Below are 24395 nucleotides of genomic sequence, written 5' to 3'. Positions count from 1 at the left end.
GTGGCACGCTGCAAGAGCTGCCTTATTAAATATTACTACTTACATAAATAAAACTGATGAGTTCCTTCCTCTGGCCTAGCACTTTTCAACAGGATGAAACATCCCACAGTACCCTTCTTCTGTGTGAGAGGGGTTGAAGTTGGTGTTAAAATGCCATTAAGCGGGCATACGGAAGTAACATGGGCTGTGACCTCAGAGGTCAAGAAAAGAAAGAAGAGAAAAGGAAACAAAAACATGGTATTGGCGATTACAAAGGCTTTGTCTACACAACCAGTGATTAATGACCTCTCATCAAACCTAAACACATCCACCTCTCTCAGTGAGAAGGACCAGTGTCCCATCTGAGGCTGACTCGCTGACCCATCCTGAAGACGGCCCAGATCAGTGACTGAGACTCTAGCAAGCACATCTCATCTCTGAGTCTTCCAGCTCCCATAGAGTCAATCCTCCCACAGACCTGCTGAGAACAGGAAGTGGGATGGAGCAGAAATCAAGACGCAGAGCTCAGGGATGAGGAGAGACCATCCTGCCTGCGCGCTGATGAGCAACCCAGGATGTGTGAACTCTGGTATGGCCCTACTATGGCCCCAAACTGAGTACTGAATTTAACACGCCTTCTTAAGACAAGGACTGAACTTTAAGAATCTTAGGGACTAGCTCAGCACACTCCTACGACCTCAAACAAGCAAGCAGCAGGTTTTCTGAGCAATGAGACGCACGTTTACGCCACCGTGGATGGTGATCACTTTAACTCCACAGGTGCAGAGTAACTGGAGCTCTTTGGCCCCTGAGATGCTTACAGCTGGACCTGTTTCCATCGCTGGCTGTCTCCAGCTGTTCAGGTTTAGATGGTGACTTCTAAGAAGGAGGTTTCAAGTGGAAGCTCTCAACTGGCATCCTGCTAAAATGTACTGCTGTTCAGTTTTGTTGCTCCGAGGTTCAAAAGGAGAAAGTCAGTTGGCGAGGAGTAAACCTGGCTAAGATTTCTTAGCAGAAGTTCCAAATAAGGTAGTTAGAAGCCCCGGATAGGCAGGACTGAAAGAGGGATGCTATCAAGAGAGTGAGGCAGAGTTGCTAATGCTTGGAAGCTTCTGTTCTTGAAAGGCATCCTGTCGAGAGGGTGAACAATACCAGGCCTTGTGGACTGAGAGCCGGATAACGACTGCCCATATTTGCTTCCCATGCTACGTCTGTAGCTCTACCTTCAAACCTGCACTTTCCTTCCCTTCTTGTCTCGCCTGTGGCTGTAAGTGGTTTTATGTGAACACAGGTTCTGAAGGGATAGCCTCAAGGGCAGAATACAGGAAGAAATGTTGCATGTGTCTATGTTTAATAAAAGAGTTCTACTGGGGGGGGGCAACTGGAACCCCTTTGTTTTCTTAAGGCAGGAAAAAATGGAGCAAGAGTCTCAGTATGGTGTGGGCTATCAAGTCCACCTCAGCGTTAGTGAGACAGGATAGGTGAGTGCAAGAGTGGTGAGGATGGAAAAAGCCCTCCCGGTGGTGCCCAGCCGCTGTCCAATATGCCAGTGCTATGAAGGGCACATGGTTCACTTCACGTCTCTTCTGGAAGGAGAAGCAGCTCTCCTCTGTGAGCAGTCTTGATGTGTGATCCAATTCCTGAGGGGTGACAAGTCTGGTGGTCCTTCTGTACAACTGTCCTAGCAGTGTCCTCTGACAATGGTACACAGGTTGGATGTGCTTAGACACAGCGGTTTCTTCTCCAAATCAAAACACTATTTTCGCCTACCAGTTGCAACTGGCAGTTCAATGAACAATGGCAGGATTTTATGTTAAATTATATTTCCTGCCATTTGGAAGCCATTAGGACACTCAGATCTCAGCTCTATGTATATAAACTTATGTTTTAAGTGAAGCCAGAAAATTGGGATGAAAAACAAATCATAGAAACCTCTTTAGTCCACTAGACAGCAGACTTGCTGGGAACTGTGGTCCATTCGTTCCCCCTCCCTGTGTGGGTCTCACAGCCTGCTGGATCTAACCTCCCTGGAGCCCTGGGACGTTGTGGCTCTGGGCTGCATGTTTGGCCTGATCCTCTTTGGACTGAGCATCACATGACTCTGTGTGTTGCAGCCCCTGGTTTTGACATGATAATGGTGTGGCTGAGCAGCACTTTGAGATGACATCTGGCTAGCTGTTCCCTTCACTCCTTGTGACCACCCTTGTTCCATCTGTTGACAAAGCCACTTCTTGTCCCACAGCAAAAGAACAAAGGTGGGGCACTGTCACCTCATAAAACAGAATGCAAAGGTTCTAGGGAAGGGAAGGGAATTTACAACAGGGACTTCCCTGTGTAGAGCCCTCTCTACCTGATAGCCTCCTTAAACAGTGGAGGGGGCAAGGGTCAGAAGGAATACAAAATGTAGATTTGGGTCGACCATTGTACCATGTCTCTGCCACTCTCTGGAAGTCTCACAGAGGAAATTAACCAGAGTCACTGGTTTACGGGAATGAGAACTGTGTCTCACTGGGCCCACATGCCAGTGCAGACCTCAGCATTCCCTTCACAAGCCTTTGCCTCTGGGCATGAGACCAAGTAGGGAAAAGGCTGCATGGGTGTGCTGAGGTGCCACGAAGACCCCTGATGGCCCCCTGGTCTGTCTAGGGTCCCAGAAAGCCTGTCCACTCGCATGAGAAGGAAGACGAATGGAGGAGAAGGACTGATAGGCACAGAAACAGGAGAATGAAAGTGAGGCAACTGAAGGGTGATTTGTGAGCTGAGCAACGAACTTCAGAGAGCAAGACTCGCACCAAGGGGAACCATAATTAAATGTGGCTGGGCACCCTGAAGCTCTGTGAAAGGAACCCTATGTAGGACCTCTACATGTGCAGCCTAGGACCATGACAGGTGGTCTCTGACCTCTACAGGTGCAGCCTAGGACCAAGACAGGTGGTCTCTGTGCCGTGGACAGCGCCTCTCCAGAACCCTGTGGCAGGAACCTTTGTCATACCTGCCCCTTCTAAGAGTCATTTACAATACAACTGAGTCTCGACCTCATTTTTCTTAGCTGATACTACATTGTCTGAAAGTGACTAGATTAAGTTTCTATACCAAGTACAATGAGGTTTCAGACATAGAAAATTAAATATCCATTTAGGAAAATGAACTAACTTATTTTTGCTCACTGGAGCCTATGTTGGTGAAAATTCATACCCAACAAATTCATGCCCCCACAGAGACACTCATATTAAATATTGTTAAGCAACGGCATAAATAAGGACTTCCCATAGAACATGCCCTCTCTGTGCTCACAGGGATCTGAGTGGCTTAGATAAACTCCCCACTTGGGCCAGGACTGCAGCAGGAGATAGCAGTTCTAGCCTGAGAGAAGCTAGCAGCAAGCACCATCCCACTAGGATTCTTTTCCCAATTAATTATGCAAATGGTTACTGATTACTAATTAGAACATTTAGTGGTATTATTAAGAACTGGGAAGATAAATCTTTTTGACAGTATCCCAGATTATGAGTTTCTCTTAAACACAGGAAGGGACTGTTTCTTAATGTTTTGTTCATACTTCAACTGGTGGCTTGAGCCCCAAGTGTCATCTGGCTCACTCAGTCAAATATTAGCCACATGCAGAAGCACCCAGAACATTTTCTCTAATGCACAGTCCCCGTGGCCCAGTCATGCTGACATCTCATAGAGCTCTCTAGAACTCTTCCTGTAGATGGGAGCTGTGAGTATTTATGCCCTCTCCTGTTAGCTTTTCTGTTTTCCTGTTGCAGTGTTAGAAGCTAAACACAGGGTGTTGAGTCCAAGACAAGAAATCTACCATTGAGCCACATCCCCAGCCTGCTCACCTCCCTCTGAATTCCTTCTTGCAGCACAGGTAACCATGGGAAAACAGGCAAGAGGTGACCCAGCAGAGATCAAACAATGGTTTTCAGAGCTGTACCTGGGATAGCCTGGATTTACCTTAGTAAATTTGTTTTTTCTTTCCATGCCCTTTTTTCTTCACCTCATATGAAGAAAGCCTCAGAGCTCAAGGAGGGATAAGCATTAATTTTAACTATTTGACTGCTTAAAACTGGAAATGTAGTGACTCCAGGGTATAATAAAATGCTGTGTCTAAGAAATCATCCCTCATCCATCATAACTGTGGCTACATCTCCGCTCCATTGGTTTGTGCCCCTGGGAAGTCAATTCCTTAACCTCTGTGAGACTCACAGGATGAATGCAAACATGGGTAAAACAATAAAGATGTGAACAATGCCTATGACAATGCTTCCAGGCTTTCCATAGGTTGTCCTTGTTGTGACACCAAGCAAGAGGCAGACCCATTTCCCCCTGTATCAGTCACTGCCAGTCAGTGGACCGTCCAAGAGGGCCTCTGTTGCCACCCAGTGGCCACTGATCACACTATGAGCCTAGGTCTACAACCCAAAGGCAACTCAGTGCTGATGAACAGAGACTTTAGAAGAGACAGAGAAAAGAAACTACAACCTCCAGTCGTTGCCTCTTCACAGGTGACAGTAGCTACTCCTCAAGCAAGCACCAATGATGCACAACTGGCAGAAGAAGGTGTCTGTTGTCAGATTGGAAATTTGTTGTTTTTGTCTTAAATTGACATTGCATAAATTCATTGTATGTGGAACTATGTTATAAAAGGTCATTTTCATGGGAGCACATGCTGACATTGAGCATATTTCCTCCATTTGTGGTATCTTAGGAGCCTATTCTCAGGTTCGTGTGCATGCTTGTGCAGGGGGTGGAGTTCAGCACGTGTTCTGACCACATGTGGATTCAGACAGTGCAGCTGGGAGGGAACTGCACTGCCTCTGGCTGCCTGGAACCACACAGGCATCCCAATCAAACCAGGTCAGAGTGTCATAGGCACGGTGTGTCCAAAGCTCTGTACACTCAGCAGAGAGCAGGCTTCAAACTCCTTCCCTGGCCTTCTTTCCTCTTTGGCTCCCAAACCCCACAGAGACACCATTTAGGGGTACCTGGGAGGCAGAATGGTTGGCAGTCTCCTTCTATTTCTCCAAAAGTCAAATGAAGTCCAAGTGAAAGCAATCCACAGATGTCTGCTCAGCAGACTGTAGGAGTCCCTGCAGAAAAGAGAGAGGCATCTCTTAGCACATCACAGGGCTGCTTCCTTAGCCCTCTATCTTCATTAGCATCTGTCCCAACAGGTTAGGTCTCCCTCCCTTGAAAGCCTTCCTAAACAAGAAGCAAGGGAGGAAAACTAAATTCAGACTCTGCTACAGTGAAAATTTCCCAAGGAAAAATGTCTCCTTGCTCTTTGGGGGTGACCTACCACCAAACAGTCCCAAAGTGTAACCCCAGCCAGCACCCATCCCACTGACAGGAAAACAGCCAATGTCTCCCTGGGGAGAGACAAGGAGTCTGTAAGTAAAAGATGCTGTGTGATTAGGAAGCACAGTCTTATTTGTATCATTAAATGAGCAAATCATGAAGCATCTCAAATGATTAATTTCTCACTAGGGTTGTCAGTAAGCTGTCACCAGCTGACAGTTCTGTCACAGTGTCATTTATAATGTCCAAGTCTATTCCCCATCAATGCCATTAAGCAATTATACTTGGTTTAGAAAAAGAAAGGGGGAGTATGTGGAGGAGGACACACCCACAGCCATGTGAGGGGCTGGGGCAATTAGATACTCTGCCACTGCTGGGTAGCAATCCCAGCCAACAGTTAAATCTTACTTGACTTGTTCATTTAGGCAAATTATCAATTACTTGGAAGCATCAACCTGGGTAATTTCTTTTTCTCCACTGGCAGCACCATCACAGCCTGCCAGGATTGTTATCATGTGGCTGGGGGCAACTTTGATAATTACCTCACCACTCTGGCTCTTGGACTCGATCTTGTGTTTTCTTCATCAGCGCTGGATATATATATAGTTGACGCCACTAAAGATTGCTCTTATAATGAATGAGTATTCTTTTTCTTCCTTCCTTTGAAATAGTTCGGTTCTTCCTTTTTCTACGTGCAACTTTCTTCCTAATCCACTGGGCCACTTTGCTGGGCTCCCTCCCACTCAAGTAACAGGGTCTTGTGTCTCCTTTTACAAAACGAGGTTGTTTTCATGGGCATGGTCAGCAGATAGGAACACAAGCGCTCTTTTCTTTTCTTTCTTTCTTTTTTTGGGGGGTTGGTTTTTTTCGAGACAGGGTTTCTCTGTGTAGCCTTGGCTGTCCTGGACTAACTTTGCAGACCAGGCCAGCCTCAAACTCACAGTGATCGCCTGCCTCTGCCTCCCAAGTGCTGGGATTAAAGGCGTGCGCCACCACGCCTGGCACAAGAGCGCTTTTCTAATGAGTATGTAGCACAAAAGGAGAATACGTAGGATGCCAGGAGCCAGGTAGTGAGGTGAGAATATGACCAGAACTTGTAAGGATGGAAAAGGTAGTTGGGACATTCTTGGTGCTAGAGAAGAATTGTCTTCTGGAACACACTACCTGTGGCAAGCCCTGGCTGGTGATAGTCAGATTCTTTCAGTGTCCCAGGAAAGCAAGACTATCCTGTAGAATGGGCTCAGAATGCTGTCATTTAAGCACTGCTGTCTTGGGTAGATGTGACTCTCTCCTAGAGCATTCCAGAAACTACTGCATAGCTACAGTTGGTTCATTTTTATGATTTTGACTTTTTGTTGGCATCTTGGGTAGACATTGTTGTTTTTGCTTTCCAGTATCTTTCCTAGTCTGAAAATAAGATTTCCATTTTTTTTTGAGGCACATTGGTCCTTGTTCACTCTCGATCTTTGAGTAGGCCAGACTTCACTCCCGCTTCCAAGAGTGAGCATCTAACTAACACCCAAGCAGTGAACACATTTTGTGTCCTGGAATGGCAGCCAATCCAGAAAGGGCTTTAACAGGACCTCACCCCAAGCCTTTCCTGACATCAAAAGTCTGAGTCAGGCAATGCTGGGGACTCTCCTGCCATCCCAAGAGAAAGCAAGACCGAGAACAAGGTTAGGGCCAATAGGCACTGGGAGTCATCAGCATGCTTTCTACAGGGTATGTGGCGGTTACCTTTGATTGACAACTTGATGGATTGAGGAGCACCTAGGAAACTCACAGAGCACATTTCTGGGTATGTCTGTGAAGATGGGAGAATTAGCTCACAAAGAACACCCATTCCATGTAGGCAGCACCATTTCAGAGTCTGGAGGCACCAATGGAATCAAAGAGGAAGATGGAAATAAGAAGAAAGTGTTCTCCCACCCCACCTCAGCCACCATGGTATAACCCACTCTGCTCTGACACCCTGTCCCTGCCATATGACAGACTGAAACCCTAAGCCAAAGTAAGCCTTCCTCCATAAAGCTATTATGCTTGGCATGAGTTGTCACTGAGAAACTGTCCCTGTCCCTGATGATTCAGCCTAGGTGTCTTGGGAATTGGCTTGTGAGAGGAGTTTGGAAAAGTCTGGAGATGTGCACTAGACAAGTCCTCCAAGGCTGTAGCCAGATCCATGGCCTAGTGGGAGTTCAGATCAGAATATGATGAGGATGCAAATACTCCCGTCAGGTGGAAAAGAGAACACCATGAGAACTCGGCCTGGCAGCATTCACATATATGCGTTTATATCTGCCTGTGTCCTGAGAATCTGTCAGAGGTGGAGTTTAAAGTCAATAAGATGATTGGCCCAAGGCTGCTCATCCTTCAGACTGCAGCATGGCTTTTGCTAGCTCTGTTTAGTGAGGTTGAGAGCAAAAATTGGGAACAAGAACAGAGCAGAGGGGTCTGAACAACTTGTAACCTGTCCAGAAGAAAAAATTTAAGTTAAGCCCAAGGAAATTACAGCTGAGATGTAAGGGGCCAACCTTAGTGGGAAAGATGTCGCGAGCAGAGAGTTTACACTCAGAATCCGGAACAAAGGAGTCAGGCCAAGAGCAAGTGGTACGATTTAGTAAGAGAGGTTTATTAGCAATACAAAGGCAACTACAACAAAAGGCAGTGGCTAAAGCTCCACGGCCAAGCCACCAATACCATTTCATTACACTCTTAAAACTATCTTAATTCTAATAGGAGTAGCATTTAGCATCTTATACTATCAATGTTCTGGGAGCTTATGCCATTAGGGTATACGACCTGATATTGCGACGATCTGTCGAACAGGTTCGCTGCTGCGACTTGATTCAGTTCTCGGGTTGTTTTCTGACAGCATGTCTGTCTGCTCCGTCTGGGGGGGGGGAGCGCCCCGTTGGCTGGCAGCATTTCAAGTGATCATGGTGACAGAGAGAGAGAGAGAGAGAGAGAGAGAGAGAGAGAGAGAGAGAGAGAGAGAGAGAGAGAGAGAGAGAGCTGGCTGCTTCTTCTCAGGGTTTTTATACTAACTTAACCTCATCCTCTCTAGTTCACACATCTAGCTTTCTGCGGCACTCTTATCACTAACTTGCAGTCGTGGCTGCTCCTAAGTCAGAACTTACTACTAAGGTTTTATCTATCACTCACACATCTGGTCAGACGTCAGCTTTTTGGGCTGTCAGCTATTTTCTACGCTGGGCTTTCAAACAAGCCCTGACATGTCCTACACTGGGCTTTGAAACAAGCCCTGACATGTTTATTACAAAAGATTAAGCTTTGTCACAGGTGGAAGCAATCTTGATGGGCTTTACACTTGGGGCACCCCATGAATACCTTGTGACAGACTGTTTGGAGCCTTCCTGGGCTTGCAATTCAGGAAGCAGACCTGAGAACCCCACCGTGGCTATTGTTTTCCTAATTGACCCTGGAAGGGAAAAGGAGACTGCCCTTTGCATGTGACTGAGAAGGTGGGGAGGAGAGAACAACTAGTGCAGCCCAGGCGAAAGAGCGAAGGGAGCAGCAATCGGGCCGGACCAGCACGGGGGACAGAGAGACACCTAAGGACCCATCCCGTGGAACGGATACCCAAAGGTTCACTCTTTTGTCCCTTTAACCTTTTTTCCTTCTTGTGTATGCTAGTTGGGTTGTATAATAAAGTTTAATTGTTAAGAAACAGAGCCAACACAATTCCACCTTGCCCGTAGGCTCCATTTTCTACACCTCTGTTTGGCACGTAGCAAGCTGAGGGTCAGCCCGAGGCCACACCACTCTGTCACAGTCCCCAGAAGCTGCTTGTTTACCTTATCTCTGCAGCTGCATTCCTCAGAACCTATCTCCCTATCCTTGAAGTTTTCACTACTGAGATATACAGCAGAGCATCCTCATTAGCTCCTAGGAACCCGCTTGCTTATCAGCTACATTCTCTCAAAGTTTACTCCCTTATCTTAAAAGTTTTTACTACCAGGCTAGAGAGCAGAATAGCTGCCATTGGGTTTCCATAGCAACCCTGCCCTTGCCTCTCTGAGACCCTACAAAAACATTGAAATTTTTCAATAAACAGGGTTTGATCAGTATCCAGACTTGCCCCCATTTCTTCGTGTCTCCTTGTCCTGTCTCTTTTTCAGCCTTGCATCCCCCTCCCAGGTTCCGTTTGAAGACCCCACGGGCCGGGGCACTGAGAGAGATATTAGGGATGTTCAAAATGCTCGTAGCTTAGGAAGGAGACCTTGAGGACATCTCAGGAGATAGCCTCAGGGTGGAACAGGCTTTACTTTTAAAAGAGCTCTGGCTACCTCTGGAGCACTCTGGCTTCTGCTGAATCTGAAAACACATCATCATAAGTCCCGCATCATGTTTTGCAGCCATGCAGAATGAACGAGTCACTAGGTCCTGGTCACAAAAAGCTCTGGAGGCTGGGCAATGACAGGCAGGGCTGGGACCCCACACGCAGCCCCAAGAACAGCAATGCATGAAGTATAGCAAAGACACTGGAGCTGTAACAGTGAATGCAGGAGCTAAGTCAGGATCTGGACCGTCTGCCAAGGAATGCTGCAGGCACTCCACAGAGCTGGCTGAAAAGGTCAATAGAGGCCCTGTGGGCTATAACTGGCAAGGACTGTGGGCGTAGGGCTGCCCGGCCCCAGTGGAGCCTATATGACGACACCCAGGGCCCCAGACGCATGACATGGAACTGAAGGATTCACTGTCGTTCTGTTGGGTTTGCGTCCTGTTTGGTCTCCCAGACTTGCTATTTTTCTCTCCCCATCCCCCTTTAGAATAGGAAGGTTTACTCTAAACTAATGTATTCTCCTTTCACAGAGAACTCATTTCTCACAGCTAAGACATTATCTTAAGTCTCAGAGGAGACTTTGGACTTGAACATGTGAATAACATTTGATGTTTTAGGATCCTTGAGATGGAGTGAACTCATTGTCCTGAGATGAACAGGAACTTCGGGTGCCAGTGGGGAGTGGCATGGTTTAAAGCAATGTGTTTGGGCTCAGTTGGCAAGGGATAGAATTGTGATGGACTCGGGGTACCTAAGGAGTTAGTAAAGCACATCTCACTGCATCTGGGAGGGTACTTCTGATAGGATTGACTAAGACGGGAAACCCACCCTGTGCATACGTGGCAGCATCCCAGAGGCTGAAGGGCAAAGGGAAAGGCAGAGATCTCCTACATCTCTCCTTCACAATCCTACCTGTCTTAAGTCCACATGCAACAATAGGGCTGCCTCTACCTCAGTGTCACCAAAATTAAAGTAAATAAGAAAGTAAGGCTGTTAAGGATATCACAGTCCGTAAACTTTTAAAGTGTTTCTTGTTCAGAAAGTATGTGTTTGCCACTGTCCTTTCAGGAATTTTTGTCAATGGCAGCAGGGACCCATCCTTACTGTAAACTGGGGACTTAAGCAGAATAGGAGGACAGTAGACGAAATCCAGCAGCCACTAGGATTGGTTGGCAGTCCCATCCCTCAAAGCTAGGATATGCACACATAGCATGCTCCAAACCTGAAGATCTCCCACTCCCACATGTATGAAGGCTGCACAGAAATAAACCTCCACAGCCTGCTGTGTCCAACCTAAAGTCTGTCAACTCCTTCCTCTTCTCCATCTTCTCCTTACCCCATTAAACTCTCTCTGGTCACTTTACCTCCAAGGACAGCAAGCAGAAAGATGGTATGTGCACTAACAATGTGAGCTGCTCACTCCCACACACCCTCACTGCCAGTGCGCACCAGAGCCTGAAAGCGTAAGCCAAATAAACAGTGACAGGAAGCACACATCGTGCTGGCATGGTATGAAACTATATGTTCCACACGCACTTAGTCAAATAGGTTTGTACTATGTGCAACCTGAGTAGTTCTGGCTATGTCTCGGCCTCTCCGCTCAGTGCAACTAGAGTCCTTGTGTTTGCATTTGCTTGGTCTGAGCCTGGCTGTCTCCTGATTCCTCTACAGCAGGTTGATTTCCATTTTGTTTCCTCGCTGTAGTTTGGTAAGCTGGCTAAACTGCTGCCCTCTGTCACATAGTGAGCTCGTGAGGTGAAGAATGGGGGAAGGACCCGCATTCTCACTCACTGCCACATTGCGTCTCTCTCGATTCACCTCTGAGAATGGCTGAAACACATGCAAAAACTGCTAGGTGTCCACTAAATCTCATCAGTGACTAAATGAAGAAAGGAAGAAAATGAAGGAAAGAGGGAGGAAGGAGACGACAGGAGTCCACATCCCTCATAAGCACAAGATCATGATGCCTTTTTCTCCTTTTAGGGCCAAAAATGCTTGTGAGTGTTTACATGAGTGTGTTGTGTGCAGTGAAGGAATCTGGCCTGAGCTCCCTCGTAGCACTCCTTACTTCCCCAGGAATGTTCCCTCTGGTTATCACACCCATTGGCCATCAGACTCCAGCCCTCTATGCTACTGTCCTTGTTCCTGGGACAAAACGACTGACTGCAGTAAGTTACAGAAGGAGGAGTTACTTACTTTGGCTCACAAGTTCAGGACTCCAATCCACCATGATAGGGAGGTGTGGTGACAACACTTCAGTGTGCCCTGTCAGGAGCATGAGATGTGTGCGTGCCTCCGTGGAAGCGGGAAATGGATAGTCGGGTGAGAAGAAGCCGGGCTGTGACCTTCAAAGACCCACTTTCCAAAGGTTCCACAACATCCCAACACAGGATCACCACATCGCCAGCTGGGGACCAGATGTTCAGACACAGCCTGGGAGCCTGGGCTGACATTGTGGGCTTTAAGGTAGAAACACCTACCTCTCCCCACTTCTCTAATTGTGACTGCTTTCTAGTTTTGTTTTGTTTTGGTTTTGGGGTTTGTTTTTCAAGACAAAGTTTCTCAGCCAATATACAGCATAGACTGGATTGCTAGTGTGCGGTATGGGACAGTGAAGCGAGCCACCCAGGGCCAGGTGGGGTCATTCATCACATCGGTCCACCAATCCTACCTGCCAGATCTATGTGCTGCCTCAAAGACGCTGGCCTGGACGAGGCTGAGTCCGTTAAGTACCTGCTTGGCCAACAGCACCTCTCTAACCAGTGCTGATCTGACATGTTCCTGGCTCAAGTGATTGGCTCTCCTTGCCATCTGCTAACTCTCGTTAAGTTTTCCCTTGAGCTCTTTACTTTGCAGAAGATAAATGTAAACTGAATTCAAAGAACAACAGATCAGAATAAACAAGTGTATGCTGTATCTTCCGGCTCATGAAGAGCTGGGAAAGAAAGCAAGTGAGAGACAGAAAAGGGAAGAGGAAGAGAAAAGGAGAGCAACAGGGCCCCCATGGCAGATCCTCCTGGACCACCCTGTAGAGCTGTGCTACAAGCCAAGTTTGCCAGTTGTTGAAGCTTTGGTAGGAGCACAGGTGTTTCTGCAACAGCAAAGAGATTCTGCAGTTGATGTCGGAACTAATGCCAGCAGGAAAAATTTAGATTACATTTAAAAGAGATTTACCTTTTTGTTGTTGTTGTTATTTCTTTTTATTAATTTATTCTTGTTACATCTCAATGGTTATCCCATCCCTTGTATCCTCCCATTCTTCCCTCCTTCCCATTTTCCCCTTATTCCCCTCCCCTATGACTGTTCCTGAGGGGGATTATCTCCCCCTGTATATGCTCATAGGGTATCACCTTTTTATCTTTTATCTTTTTATCTTTTAACCTAAGGCCTTTCCCAGCCATGCAGAAAAATCAGTCTTGGCCAAGCCACTAACCGTGAAAAATGGAAGAAAAAAAAAAGCAGTCAGAACACTGCATGAAATAGCTCCTTTATGCTCAGAGAGGAATCAGAGGGCATGAGATTCCACCAGCCCACCAACAGGAACATGGGCCCAAAAGGCTGCAGTGAGGGACTAGCCATCAGTTGTCAGGCAGTCACAGAGCTTCAGGCAAGGATCTGAATCAAAGAGCACTGGAAAGCCCTGCCAGGGCCGCTCTCCATCTTTTTTCTGACTGCAGGGGAAAATGGATAGCTATCATTAGCAGACTATAGCCAACCATATGACCAGCATACAGGGGTAGGGGATGGATAGCTATCATTGGGAGACTCTAGACAACCATATGACTAGCATAAGGGAGTGGGGGTGGGGGGGCATTATCTGGAAAAGGAAGATAGTTCCAACACCTCCTGTGAGGTAATACAGTGCATGTGCTCTTGTTTTCCCTAATTCAGCACAGAGCTCAAAATAAAATAAAAACACATGAAATTCCCTGAGTAGCACAGCAAGCTTTGGGCCACACCTGAGTTTATGTCAACAAGATGACCAATGAAGGGCCACGATAAGCACTTAGCCTCAAGGGAGGGCCTAGGGACAGGCAACATGCACCCCAAGATAGCAAGGAACTCAACCCAGAACAAGCCTTGAGTGAATGTGTGCTCTTGACCAATAAATACCTCAGTCCTTCTTGAAGATATCTGCAAAGCTCTCCCCCTGAGGCTAAAGAGCCATTCTGGGGTCTGAGTGCAAATGTTGATAATGTGTGCAAGTGTGAGTGTTTAAAAATGATCGCCCCGTTTGTGCAAAATCTAGCCCCTGCAGCTTTCTCCTTCTAGATGTTTGCAGCCTACAGACAGCTCCTAACTGACTCTTGGTGTGGTCTGCATAAGCATTGCTGGGACTGAGGCTCAGGGTTCCTTTGAAAGTTGGTGCCACTCCGTGAGAGTGGCCACAGCCCGCCTGACCTCAGCTTTTCTGTGCATGGTACCTGTCCTTTCTTCCTTCCTTTGTTGCCTCTAGTCAGGATCCTAGGACCTCAGCGATACAGGTAGTGGTAACATTTTGAAATATTTTTTTGCAATACTTTCTGTAACTTGATCACTTGGTTCTTGAGCATGAACACTGTAGATGGCAATGCCATACTGAGATGTCAAAAGTCTGGAGTCATTACTCCAGAGCTACTGAGAACATTAATTTGACATGGAACTTAATGGGCCCGTTCTCAATGCCAGGGAGAGAGAAGGGTATCTAGTAATGTAAGCTGCTCAGTGAGACCAAAAGGCAGAAGGTGACACCTTGAAACCTCCTGTGGTTTGCTCCCCATGTCCCTTCATCTGGCCTACAGGTCTATCATTGACAACGTGATAATCATGAAGAGAGTTCTCTAAGCTCTGTGTCATTCTGACAACCAGTGGAATCCTTGGGTTGTAGTCAATCATGCAGGAAGGTAGGTGGCTCCATGTGAGCCAGCAGGTGAAGCAGGGGCATTCTGCTGGGGTCTAACCCCTCACTGGTTCTCTCTGCTGGTTACTCTGGGCAGTCAGTATCAGGGCTGAGCTGAACTGTAGATGAGTTCCTCAGGGAAGTGCTCTTAGGCACACTGCCCATGGAGCACACCAGCTCTACCCTGAGTTGATACACTTACCACTTCTTGGTAGGAGGTGCTGGGCCCCCCCCAAAAGAAAAGAGAGACAGATTATAGGGGCTGCCTGGCACAAAAAGGAGAGCCTCAAGTGTTTCATACCTACACTGGTTCTAATAGTGATAAATATAAAGTGTATCATTCCAGCTATTCTGAATGCAACGGTTCTGTGTCACTAAGAAGATATTGTTCTGTGGCCATCACCCCCATCTGTACTACACACCTGAAAAACACTTAATTCCTCATCCTCCTCCACCTCTCTCTCATAGCAACCACTGTCAGTTTCTGTATCTAAGAACCTGTCCGCAATACTGTACTATGCACGGCTTTCTTCACTTAATATGCACATGGTAGCATATGTCAAAAGTCCCTTGCCTTCAAAAGCTGTGCAGTGCTCTATTGTAACCATAGGCTAGTTCCCACTCAGCTGGTGACAACACTTGACTTGCTCCTAGTCTGGGCTGTTGTGATTAACGCTTATGAGTGTTGCCATGGTAGAAAGCAGGTAGCTGAGTCTCAGGTAGACACTTGGAGCCGGATGACTGGGTTGCTGTAAGAGGATGACTAGTAACCATGTTAATCTTTGCAGAAATGACCACACGCTTTCCCTGGATTCTCTTCTCCTCTTTTGATTCTGTCTCTTTGCCCATCTTGACTTGTGAGGTTAATGAACATTTGGCTTTTGCCCTTGTCTTCGTGCCATGCTGACTCCTCTCTTAGAGCCTACTTCCACTAGTGCCACTGCTCTCCTGCAGCACCCCAGGACTTCCCTGTGTCCAAGCCCAGCAACTCAGGCTGAGTCTGGCACTTGAAACAGAAAGATTTGGAGCAGTTTGCTGTCTGCTCTGAGAAGGCCTAAGGAAAAGCTCAGCTCTCCAAAGCCCTATATGTAATGAATAACAACTGCCCCTTTGTAATGAGCATTAGCAAAGCACCAGCATGCTATTATCCAAAATGCATGAAGTGCCTTTTTGTGGCCTTAATACAGCATTCACGGCATTGCCCAGGGCCCACTCCAGAAGATTAGCTCCTTTTCAAGGAAGGAGTCAACATGCAAGACACACCTGCCCTTTTTCCATTTGGGGTCACTTTAAGGGAAAGAGCATTTCCAAAATGGCTCTTGGGGCTTAATTGGTATTTTTTCTTTTGCTGCCAGTATAATCCAGGAGAAGAGACTACAAAGCAATTTAAGACCATTAGCATTGTTCCTAATACCCACGTCCAAGGTTACTGAGCACAACTGGAAAAGCCCAGGGTGTACCTGGGGAGATTAAGGGAGGTTCTGAAGCAGAACACATGATTCTAATGAACTTGGGCTCTGCCTCATGGAAGACGAATCTATCTAAATACATTAGGACCAGCAGAGCAGACAGCAGATGAAATGGAGAAGTGCTGTTCTCAGAAAGTTGTGAAGCAGTGTGAATAGACCTGGGTGGGTCTGAAGCCCTATGTCACTGCAAGGTGCTACTTAGGATTTCAGTATCTCTAGCAAGAGAGCCATTCACGCACACAGCAGGGCACTGAGAGTCCCACCATTTACCCATGCAGCTGTCCTCAGGGCATCGCCTTACACCTCACCCCACTCTACCCAACTAGGTACAGACCCTGCCTGGTTTCCTCCTCAGACTGGGTGATAAATTGATTTGTCTGGAGATGAGTGATGTTGAGAGGAAAGGGCTGCACAGTCCAGGTCTTAATGATCCCTTAGTGTTTGTAAAGTCAGCGGGATTGCTATCTAAAGGACCACGAGGTCACCATGAGCCCTTCACATACTTACTTCCAAAACAGGCAGCAAATGTCACATTCATAAACCCTGCCTGTGACTCTCAGGGTGAATCTGCTGTTATTGGTGAGGGTCTGTGGTCTAGGACTGCAGTGGATTCTGCCACCACATGCCAGAGGAAGACCACATTTCATAGGTTATGTGGAAAATACTGCCGGCCACTGCAGATTCTGGAGTCCCCCAGCCTTCCTCACTTCAGAACGGAACTACAATTTCTAAGGTTCCATAATTTGCAAGAGCAGATAGCCGAACTCAGAAAAGTTCAGTATTTATCATCACAGCTGTATCAAACCAAAGGACACGAACCACCAGAAACAGCCCAAGGGAGAGATATGCACAACCGTAATGCGAGCAGTCACCAGTGCAGAGCTTCCTCTGTCCTATCCCCAGGGAGTGTGTGCACTGGGTGTGATCTAGTAAGGATGCTGTGCAAACTGCTACCACCACACTGTCAGCTGAGCGTCAGTGTCCTGGAGGCTTGCTAGGGCTTCATTACACTGGCTGTGACTGAAGGGACCACTGGCCAGTTGATGCCAGCCTTTCCCAGAGGTCAGTCTCTTACTGATTTCAGGTCCAGCCCTCCGCTCTCTTGCATGGCCTGCCTTATTCCTGGGCCAACCCTCGGCGTAAACTACTTGGGCCACATCACAAGTCACCTCCTAACAGAACCTTCTAGGAGCACCATGAGTAGCAAAGACAGCCCTACTTCTCTGGGACATTTCAGGTTTAAAGATGACCTCCCAGGAACTGGAGACAAAGCTGAGATGTCCTTATTTCTGGGGTCTAAGGTATGTAGTCTAACTAGGCAGCAGGGAATGGCATGTTGGGGACAATGAGGTCATACAGGAAGCAAAATCTCCAGTCCTAGCTTTCATTGTATCATCTTAGCAAATAACCTAATCAGCTTGTGTCTGATGTTGTTTTGCCGTCTATTAAGCCAGTGCTGCCTATATACTATAACAAGCACACGCTGCACATCAGCCCCTGTGCTGAGAACTTGCCTCTTCATTTTCTTTCTGATGGATTTGCACTCTTGGTCACATCATCACTTCCATTTTATAAAGAGCAAAGAGGTAACGGAGCACCGAGAGCTTAAGCAGCTGGCTCAAACAAGTGCTGGAGCTGGCACTCAAACACAACTTCAAGTCCAACATTCCCTTCGTAAGCTTTCATTCGTAACTTTGCACCTGCAACCTTTGATTGGCTTGCAGGCATGCTGGGAAAATAAATGAGACTGATTCGAATCATTATAATCTCAATAGGAAGAACCTTACAGCTCAAGGTTAACAGGTCACCATGATTATTATATCACTGCTCATTATCATTAACACTATTATTTTATCTCTATATGAACCTGTCCACTTAATACAAGAATTGCTTCTACTTATCGTAGGATTCCTACTTTAAGTAACATGTTCGGGGAGGGCATGTCTTTAAACGGTATTAAGTGAAATCTCATGCACTTCCCCAAACTCTGTCACGTGTGCCTACTGTATTCTATACGGAAGAGACAGAAGGGAGCAGTATGTGAGTTCTGACAGTAAGACAAACCCACTAAGGGCAGCACATACACGCACACACATGCCTAAACAGGCTTGTTCCGTGGGGAAAAGGAAGGCACAGAACCTCAGGAGTCAAGAAGAAATAAAGCTCATCAATTGAAGGATGGACAGCATTTGGTGTGGGGGCGGGGAGTCTTGTGTGGAAAGGAAAAGGGTGTTTCCTGAAGACACAATTCTGGTAGCAAATCGAGAGGTCCAGTCCAGCAGTGTCCAGGGTGCGGAACAACAAACCCTGCTGGTGACATCCTCCGTCCACAGGATGAGCACACAATTCAAAATCAAAACTCGGCTTCCCCATGAGTTAGCACCCCAACACGACTTTTCCCATTTAAAACAGTAAAGATGGGGCTGTGGAGATGACTCAGGATATAAAAGTGTTTTCCATATAAGCACGGCTGACCTGGGTTCTGTCCCCCAAAGCCATGTAAAAAGCTAAGCATGGTGGCATATGGTTCTTATCCCAATGCTAGGAAGACCGAGGCAAGAGGACTGAGGCACAATAGTGAGTTAGTCCAACGGGGAGTCCCAGGCCAGAGAGAGGACAAAAAGAAAGGTGAATGGTTCTTGAGGAATGACTCCAGATGGTGGTCTCTGGCTGAGCACACACACATAGGCCTGTACTCATTTGAACATGCACACACAACAAAAACAAATAAATAAAATAATAAAGGCAAAAGGTAATAGATTCTATGGCTTTTTCTTGGCTTAAATAAGGAATATGCTGAAAAATTTAAACTGTAAACTAAACAATATTAAAGAATGAATGGAATTTGTAATTTATTTTTCTTCTTTGAACTATATAAAATCAGCAGAGCTTTGATGCTGTTGTGGTTTGAATGTGATCTGTCGAGATAGTTTCCAATCCCTGGCTGTTTTGGGAGGCTGTGGATACTTTAAAAGGTGGGGGGCTTCAGACTGGAACACCAACCCAGCCACAAAACCCTTCAGCCTTGTCCTGCCTACAAGATGTACAGCGATAAAGATGGAGCAGAAATTGAGGGAACAGCCAACCAATGACTGGCCCAGCTTGAGACCCATGCTGTGAGAGGGAGCCCACCCTGGCACTATTAATGATACTCTGCTATACTTGTAGGCAGGAGCCTAGTGTAACCGTCGTCAGAGAGGCTTCACCCAGCAACTGAAGGGAACAGACGCAGAGACCCACAACCAAACAGTAGGCAGGGCCTGGGGCATCCTGTGGAAGACAGAGAAGAAGGTTGTAGGAGCCAGAGGGGTCATGGACACCATGAGAAAAACTACACAATCAACTAACCTGGGCCTGGAGGGGTCCACAGAAACTGAGCTGCCAAGCAGAGAGCATGGAACTGACCTAGGCCCTGTGCACATATGCAACAGTTGTGCATCTCTGTCTTCATGTGGGACTCCTAACAGCGGGAGCAGGGGCTCTCTGCCTCTGTCGCCTGCCTTTGGGACCCTGCGCCCTAACTGGGATGTCTCAGCTAGCCTCAACAGAAGATGATACACTAGTCTAACTGCAGCTTGATGTCCTAAGGCTGGTTGAAAGCCGCCATGGGAGGCTGCCCTCTTCTGAGGAGCAGTGGGTGTGGGTGGAGGGAAGGGTGAGGGTTGGGAGGAGAAGGGGGACGGGAAAGTAAGGTCCGGATGTAAAGTTAGTTAATTAAAAATAAATAAATGAAATGAAAAATAAAAAGGTGGGGCTTCTCTGGAGGAAGTGGATCACTGTGGGGCTGGCCTTAAGGGTCATGACCTAGACCAAAATGTAGAGCTTATGCTGCAGTCACCAGATGCTCCCGGCATCACTCCTTCTCCACCAATACAGACTGCACTCCAATGTGAGGCAGATAATGTGTCTTAAGTTGCTTGTTAGCTCTTCCCTCACAACAAGAGAAAAGTAACTAACACAGTTGGGTGGCTCATCATGAAAGGAGTGCTGGAGCCACTCCAGAGGGTGTGAAGCCTCACCGGGAGGCTGTGAGAGGCAAGCTTTGTACTGAAGGGGATAACACCCTCAATCTATATAAAATGCATTAGCTCCAAGAAAGAGTCAATTGTCTGGGATTTTCAGCAAGTCAGGCCTGGAGTGAGCTCTGAATTCATCTTTGAAGATTATGTCAGCATGTTTACCTCCCTCCACTCCCCTGTAGAGCCTAAGAAACAGGCAGAAGCCTGAGGGCATGGGTCCCTAGGATAACACAGTTTGAACTGACCACTGGCCCAGGAACCCAAAGTCCGGTGTCAGTGGCTCCAGCACCACACAGCCCTTTCCTACCCTCTGAGCTTCCTCTGCTTGGCTCTCAGAAGTTGAGAGGAGATGGGAGCCCTCCTCTGCTGTCTCAGCCTCAGTAGGGCAGAAAAATCAGCTGTCTCTTCTAAGGACCTGAGATATTTATGGTTTCTTACCATTTCTGAGAGAATAGCTACTTATATTTATCTATCTTGTAGCTTTCTGGATATGCTCTGCACCTTTTAGCACTAAATATTTTTGTTGGTGTTGTAAATAAATTCCTCTCCTCTGCTAGGTAGGGTGGGCACACGGCCACACCCCTGTGGTCCCAGAACCTCACAGGCGAACGCAGGCAGACAGGGAACCTGAAGCTCGTCTGGTCTGCGTACAGAAGAGATCTTGGCGCTTCTGAGCTATACAGACCAGGAAATGCTAGAAGCCGCTATGGGGCCCTCCCTCCCTTCCTTGTGACTTGGCCCGTCTTTCCCATGATTGCAGATGGCAGCTATTCATCTTGTGCCATTGTTCCCAGCATCTATTTGATCTTCTCTGAGTACACTCAACCTTATCAGTGCTTCCTTAAAATGGCAGAAATAAACTAATCTCCTGTGGGGAGCTGCCCTTAGCGGCTCTTGGCTTAAAACATTGGGCAATTCCACCTTGTCTGTAGATTCCATTTTCTATACCTCTGCCAGGCACGTAGCAGGCTGAGGTCAACCCAGGCCACTCCACCTGGACCTGGGATCTGCTGCCTGACATGTAGCAGGCTCCTCTAGATCCTGGGAGGCTGCTTGCTTATCTTGCTTCTGTAGCTGTGTTCCCTCAGAGCTCAATCTCTAATCTTGGAGTTCTTCCTGCCAAGGACAGATGGCTGGATAGCTGCCGTTAGGTTCCCACAGCAACCCTGCCCTTGCCCTAGATATTGCCTATATAAACCCTGTAAGAATTTTCAATAAATGGGGCTTGATCAGTGTTCAGACTTGCCCTCAATTCTTCGTGTCTCCTGTCCTTTCTCTTCGGCACCCCGTCCCTGGTTCCGTTTGAAGACCCCGCGGGCTGGGCAATCTCCCTTTGTCTGGGCGCCCGCATATGTCAGTGCAGCTCCAGCCTACAGATTACCCAGGTCTGTTAGTTGCCTGACCAATATTCAGCTTGCTGGCAACTCACATTTAACTTCACTGAGAACCCTGCTTCTCCGAGTATGAGGACGCTTGGTCCCAGCCTTAGAAAAGCACTGTACACATCAGCAGGAGTCCCTTCAATCTCCTGCGCTTATTGAACCTTGATCTTTTAGGCATCAAGGTTTTTTGGTTTTTTTCTGATATGCCCAATCCCTTTCTTGGGATTTAATTTTTCTTTTTCTATGTCCTAGATCTTTCTGTTTGAGGATCACATGCCTATTCATAGACATCCAATGGAGTCTAGGGTCAAAGAATCCTCCCTTCTTTCTTTCCAGTTTCTAATCTTTGCCCCAGAATCTGAACAGTATTATCATCAGTGCACAAGAGAGCGGGAAGGTACAGAGAGCACGAGAGAGGGAGAGAGCCAAGGTAAGAGAAACAAAGGCAGAAGAAAGAGAAAGAATACAAGGGGAGAATGAGCACTATGAAGACACCAACTTGTCAAGCTCCAACCCTCTTTAAGGTGAAGAATCAGCTGTGCTTGGCAGCACTGACTTTTCACTGTTACCCCGGATATTACATTTGCATCCTGAGACCCTGTGTTTCCTCACTCATGAACTAAAAACGTAGTGGTGACCTTCACACTTTCACCTTAAAACATGTCTACTAGCACAACTTGCTTTGCACACACTCCCTATTTACCCTGGACATCTTCTCTTCTGAGGCAGTCTGCACACTAAGGAAGCTGTTGATAATGCTGATGGGGACCCTTGGGGCCAAGGAACTGAAAGTATCAACTCCAGTGTGAGTTCTGCTGTTCTAACTGGCCAGCTCCTCAGAAGAGCCAGTGTCTGCACTGGGGAGAGGCCTGGAAAGAGCAACTGCAGGGAGAGAGGGGTGAGATGGTCTGAGCCCCTCTCTCATGTGTCCCTTGTCACAGGGTTAAGAAATGGAGCACAGATGTTAAGGGTAGGAGAGAGACAGGACTAGGGTCAGCAGGGACAAGGGCACGGTATGTGTGCCTCTGTTTAACTGTTCCCCAAGCTCAAGCTGACATGCCGTTTTCCTCTTAAAGAATGGTGATAAACCACACGAGGTCAGCAGACGTCAGCAAGCCAGAGAAGTGCATGCATGGCCGTCCTGCTCATGGACCCGCTGAAGATCTCGGATTCCCTAATGCCCATGAACGCTCCTCCATGGCCGTCCTGCTCATGGCCCCGCTGAAGAGCTCGGATTCCCTAATGCCCATGAACGCCCCTCCATGGCCGTCCTGCTCATGGCCCCGCTGAAGAGCTCGGATTCCCTAATGCCCATGAACGCCCCTCCGTGGCCATCCTGCTCATGGCCCCGCTGAAGAGCTCGGATTCCCTAATGCCCATGAACGCCCCTCCATGGCCGTCCTGCTCATGGCCCCGCTGAAGAGCTCGGATTCCCTAATGCCCATGAACGCCCCTCCGTGGCCATCCTGCTCATGGCCCCGCTGAAGAGCTCGGATTCCCTAATGCCCATGAACGCCCCTCCATGGCCGTCCTGCTCATGGCCGAGACCGGTCTCTATCCCGCCATTGTCCGCCCCGCCCCTAAGGTCTTGCCACCGGATGAGGGGCCCCTCCTGGATCTCCTGACTGAAGAACCACCCCCTTATTGGGCCCTAGTGGTTCCAGGCCCAGCCTCACCGGCCGGACCTCCGACTCCCTCGGCTCCTCCCCCGCCGGGGACACCTGAGGATATCACGCCCCGCCCTGAAGATATTGCTCCCGCTGCAGCGCCCGAGGCCTCACCAATGGCCGGCCGACTCCGTAGCCGGCGCGAAGTTCCACCCCAGACTTCTCAGGCCTTCCCCCTTCGGGCTGGCACGGGTGGCCAGATGCAATATTGGCCGTTTTCCGCCTCAGATCTTTATAACTGGAAAAATAATAACCCTCCTTTTTCTAAGGACCCCTCCCGGCTAACCTCCCTTATTGAGTCCATTCTAGTTACCCATCAACCCACTTGGGATGATTGTCAACAGCTCCTACAGACGCTCCTCACCTCCGAAGAAAAGCAGCGCGTCCTTCTGGAGGCACGCAAGAGCGTCCCAGGAGCTAATGGGCGGCCTACCCAGCTGCCAAATGAGATCGCCAGTGCCTTCCCCTTGGAACGACCCGACTGGGACTTCAATACTGAGGAAGGTAGGGCCCACTTACGTCTTTATCGCCAGCTGCTTATAGCGGGTCTCCAAAAAGCCGCCAGGCGGCCCACCAATTTGGCCCAGGTTAAGATGGTTACTCAAAAAGCAGATGAGACGCCGTCAGCTTTCCTTGAGCGTCTAAAAGAGGCTTATAGGGTCTATACTCCATATGATCCGGAGGACCCCCTCCTGGCCACCACCCTGGCCATGGCTTTTGTCTGGCAGTCGGCCCCAGATATCAGACTCAAATTAGAGAGATTGGAAGAACTCAAAGAGAGTACAGTTCAGGATCTTTTAAAGGAGGCAGAGAAAGTTTATAATAAGAGAGAGACGCCGGAAGAGAGAGAAGAAAGACTTAGGAAAGAATCCGAAGAAAGGGAAGAGAGATTGAGAAAAGAAGTGGAAGAAAGGGAAAATGCTAGAGATAAGAAGAGACATAGGGAAATGAGTAGACTGTTGGCCACCATAGTTTCAGGGCGCCAGGATAGTCAGGGCCAGGGAGAACGGAGAAAAACCCCTGTGGATAAGGACCAATGTGCCTATTGTAAGGAGAGAGGCCACTGGGTACGGGACTGTCCCAGGCATCCCAAAGGGCCCCGTAGAACCCCCCCCCTCCGCGGCTCTCCTCAACCTGGAAGACTGAAGAAGTCAGCGTCAGGAGCCTCTCCCTGAACCCCGGCTAACTCTAAATGTGGGGGGGGGGGCAACCCGTCACCTTCTTGGTGGATACGGGAGCTCAGCACTCCGTCCTCACCACCGTACCGGGGCCCTTGACAACAAAGACTGCCTGGGTGCAAGGAGCAACTGGCGGGAAGCCTTACCGCTGGACCACCGAGAGAAAAGTACATCTTGCCACCGGTAAGGTCTCACATTCTTTCCTTCACGTCCCG

The 24395-nt window shown here is 48.0% G+C and overlaps 1 long non-coding RNA gene across 1 annotated transcript in view; it reads right to left on the bottom strand.

Moving 5' to 3' along the window:
* Positions 1 to 24395, bottom strand: part of LOC311582656 — a 71009-nt gene that overhangs the window by 8680 nt on the left and 37934 nt on the right. Inside the window, exon 2 of the long non-coding RNA XR_014774184.1 lies at positions 4971 to 5075. This is a non-coding gene — a long non-coding RNA (uncharacterized lncRNA). The remainder of the gene's footprint in view (positions 1 to 4970; positions 5076 to 24395) is intronic.

This window comes from Acomys minous, assembly GCF_964271855.1.
Source record: "Acomys minous genome assembly, chromosome: 14".
NCBI classification, from domain to species: Eukaryota; Metazoa; Chordata; class Mammalia; order Rodentia; family Muridae; genus Acomys; species Acomys minous.
The sequence above is the reverse complement of the archived record's forward strand: the minus strand, read 5'-3'. Positions and strand labels throughout refer to the sequence as shown.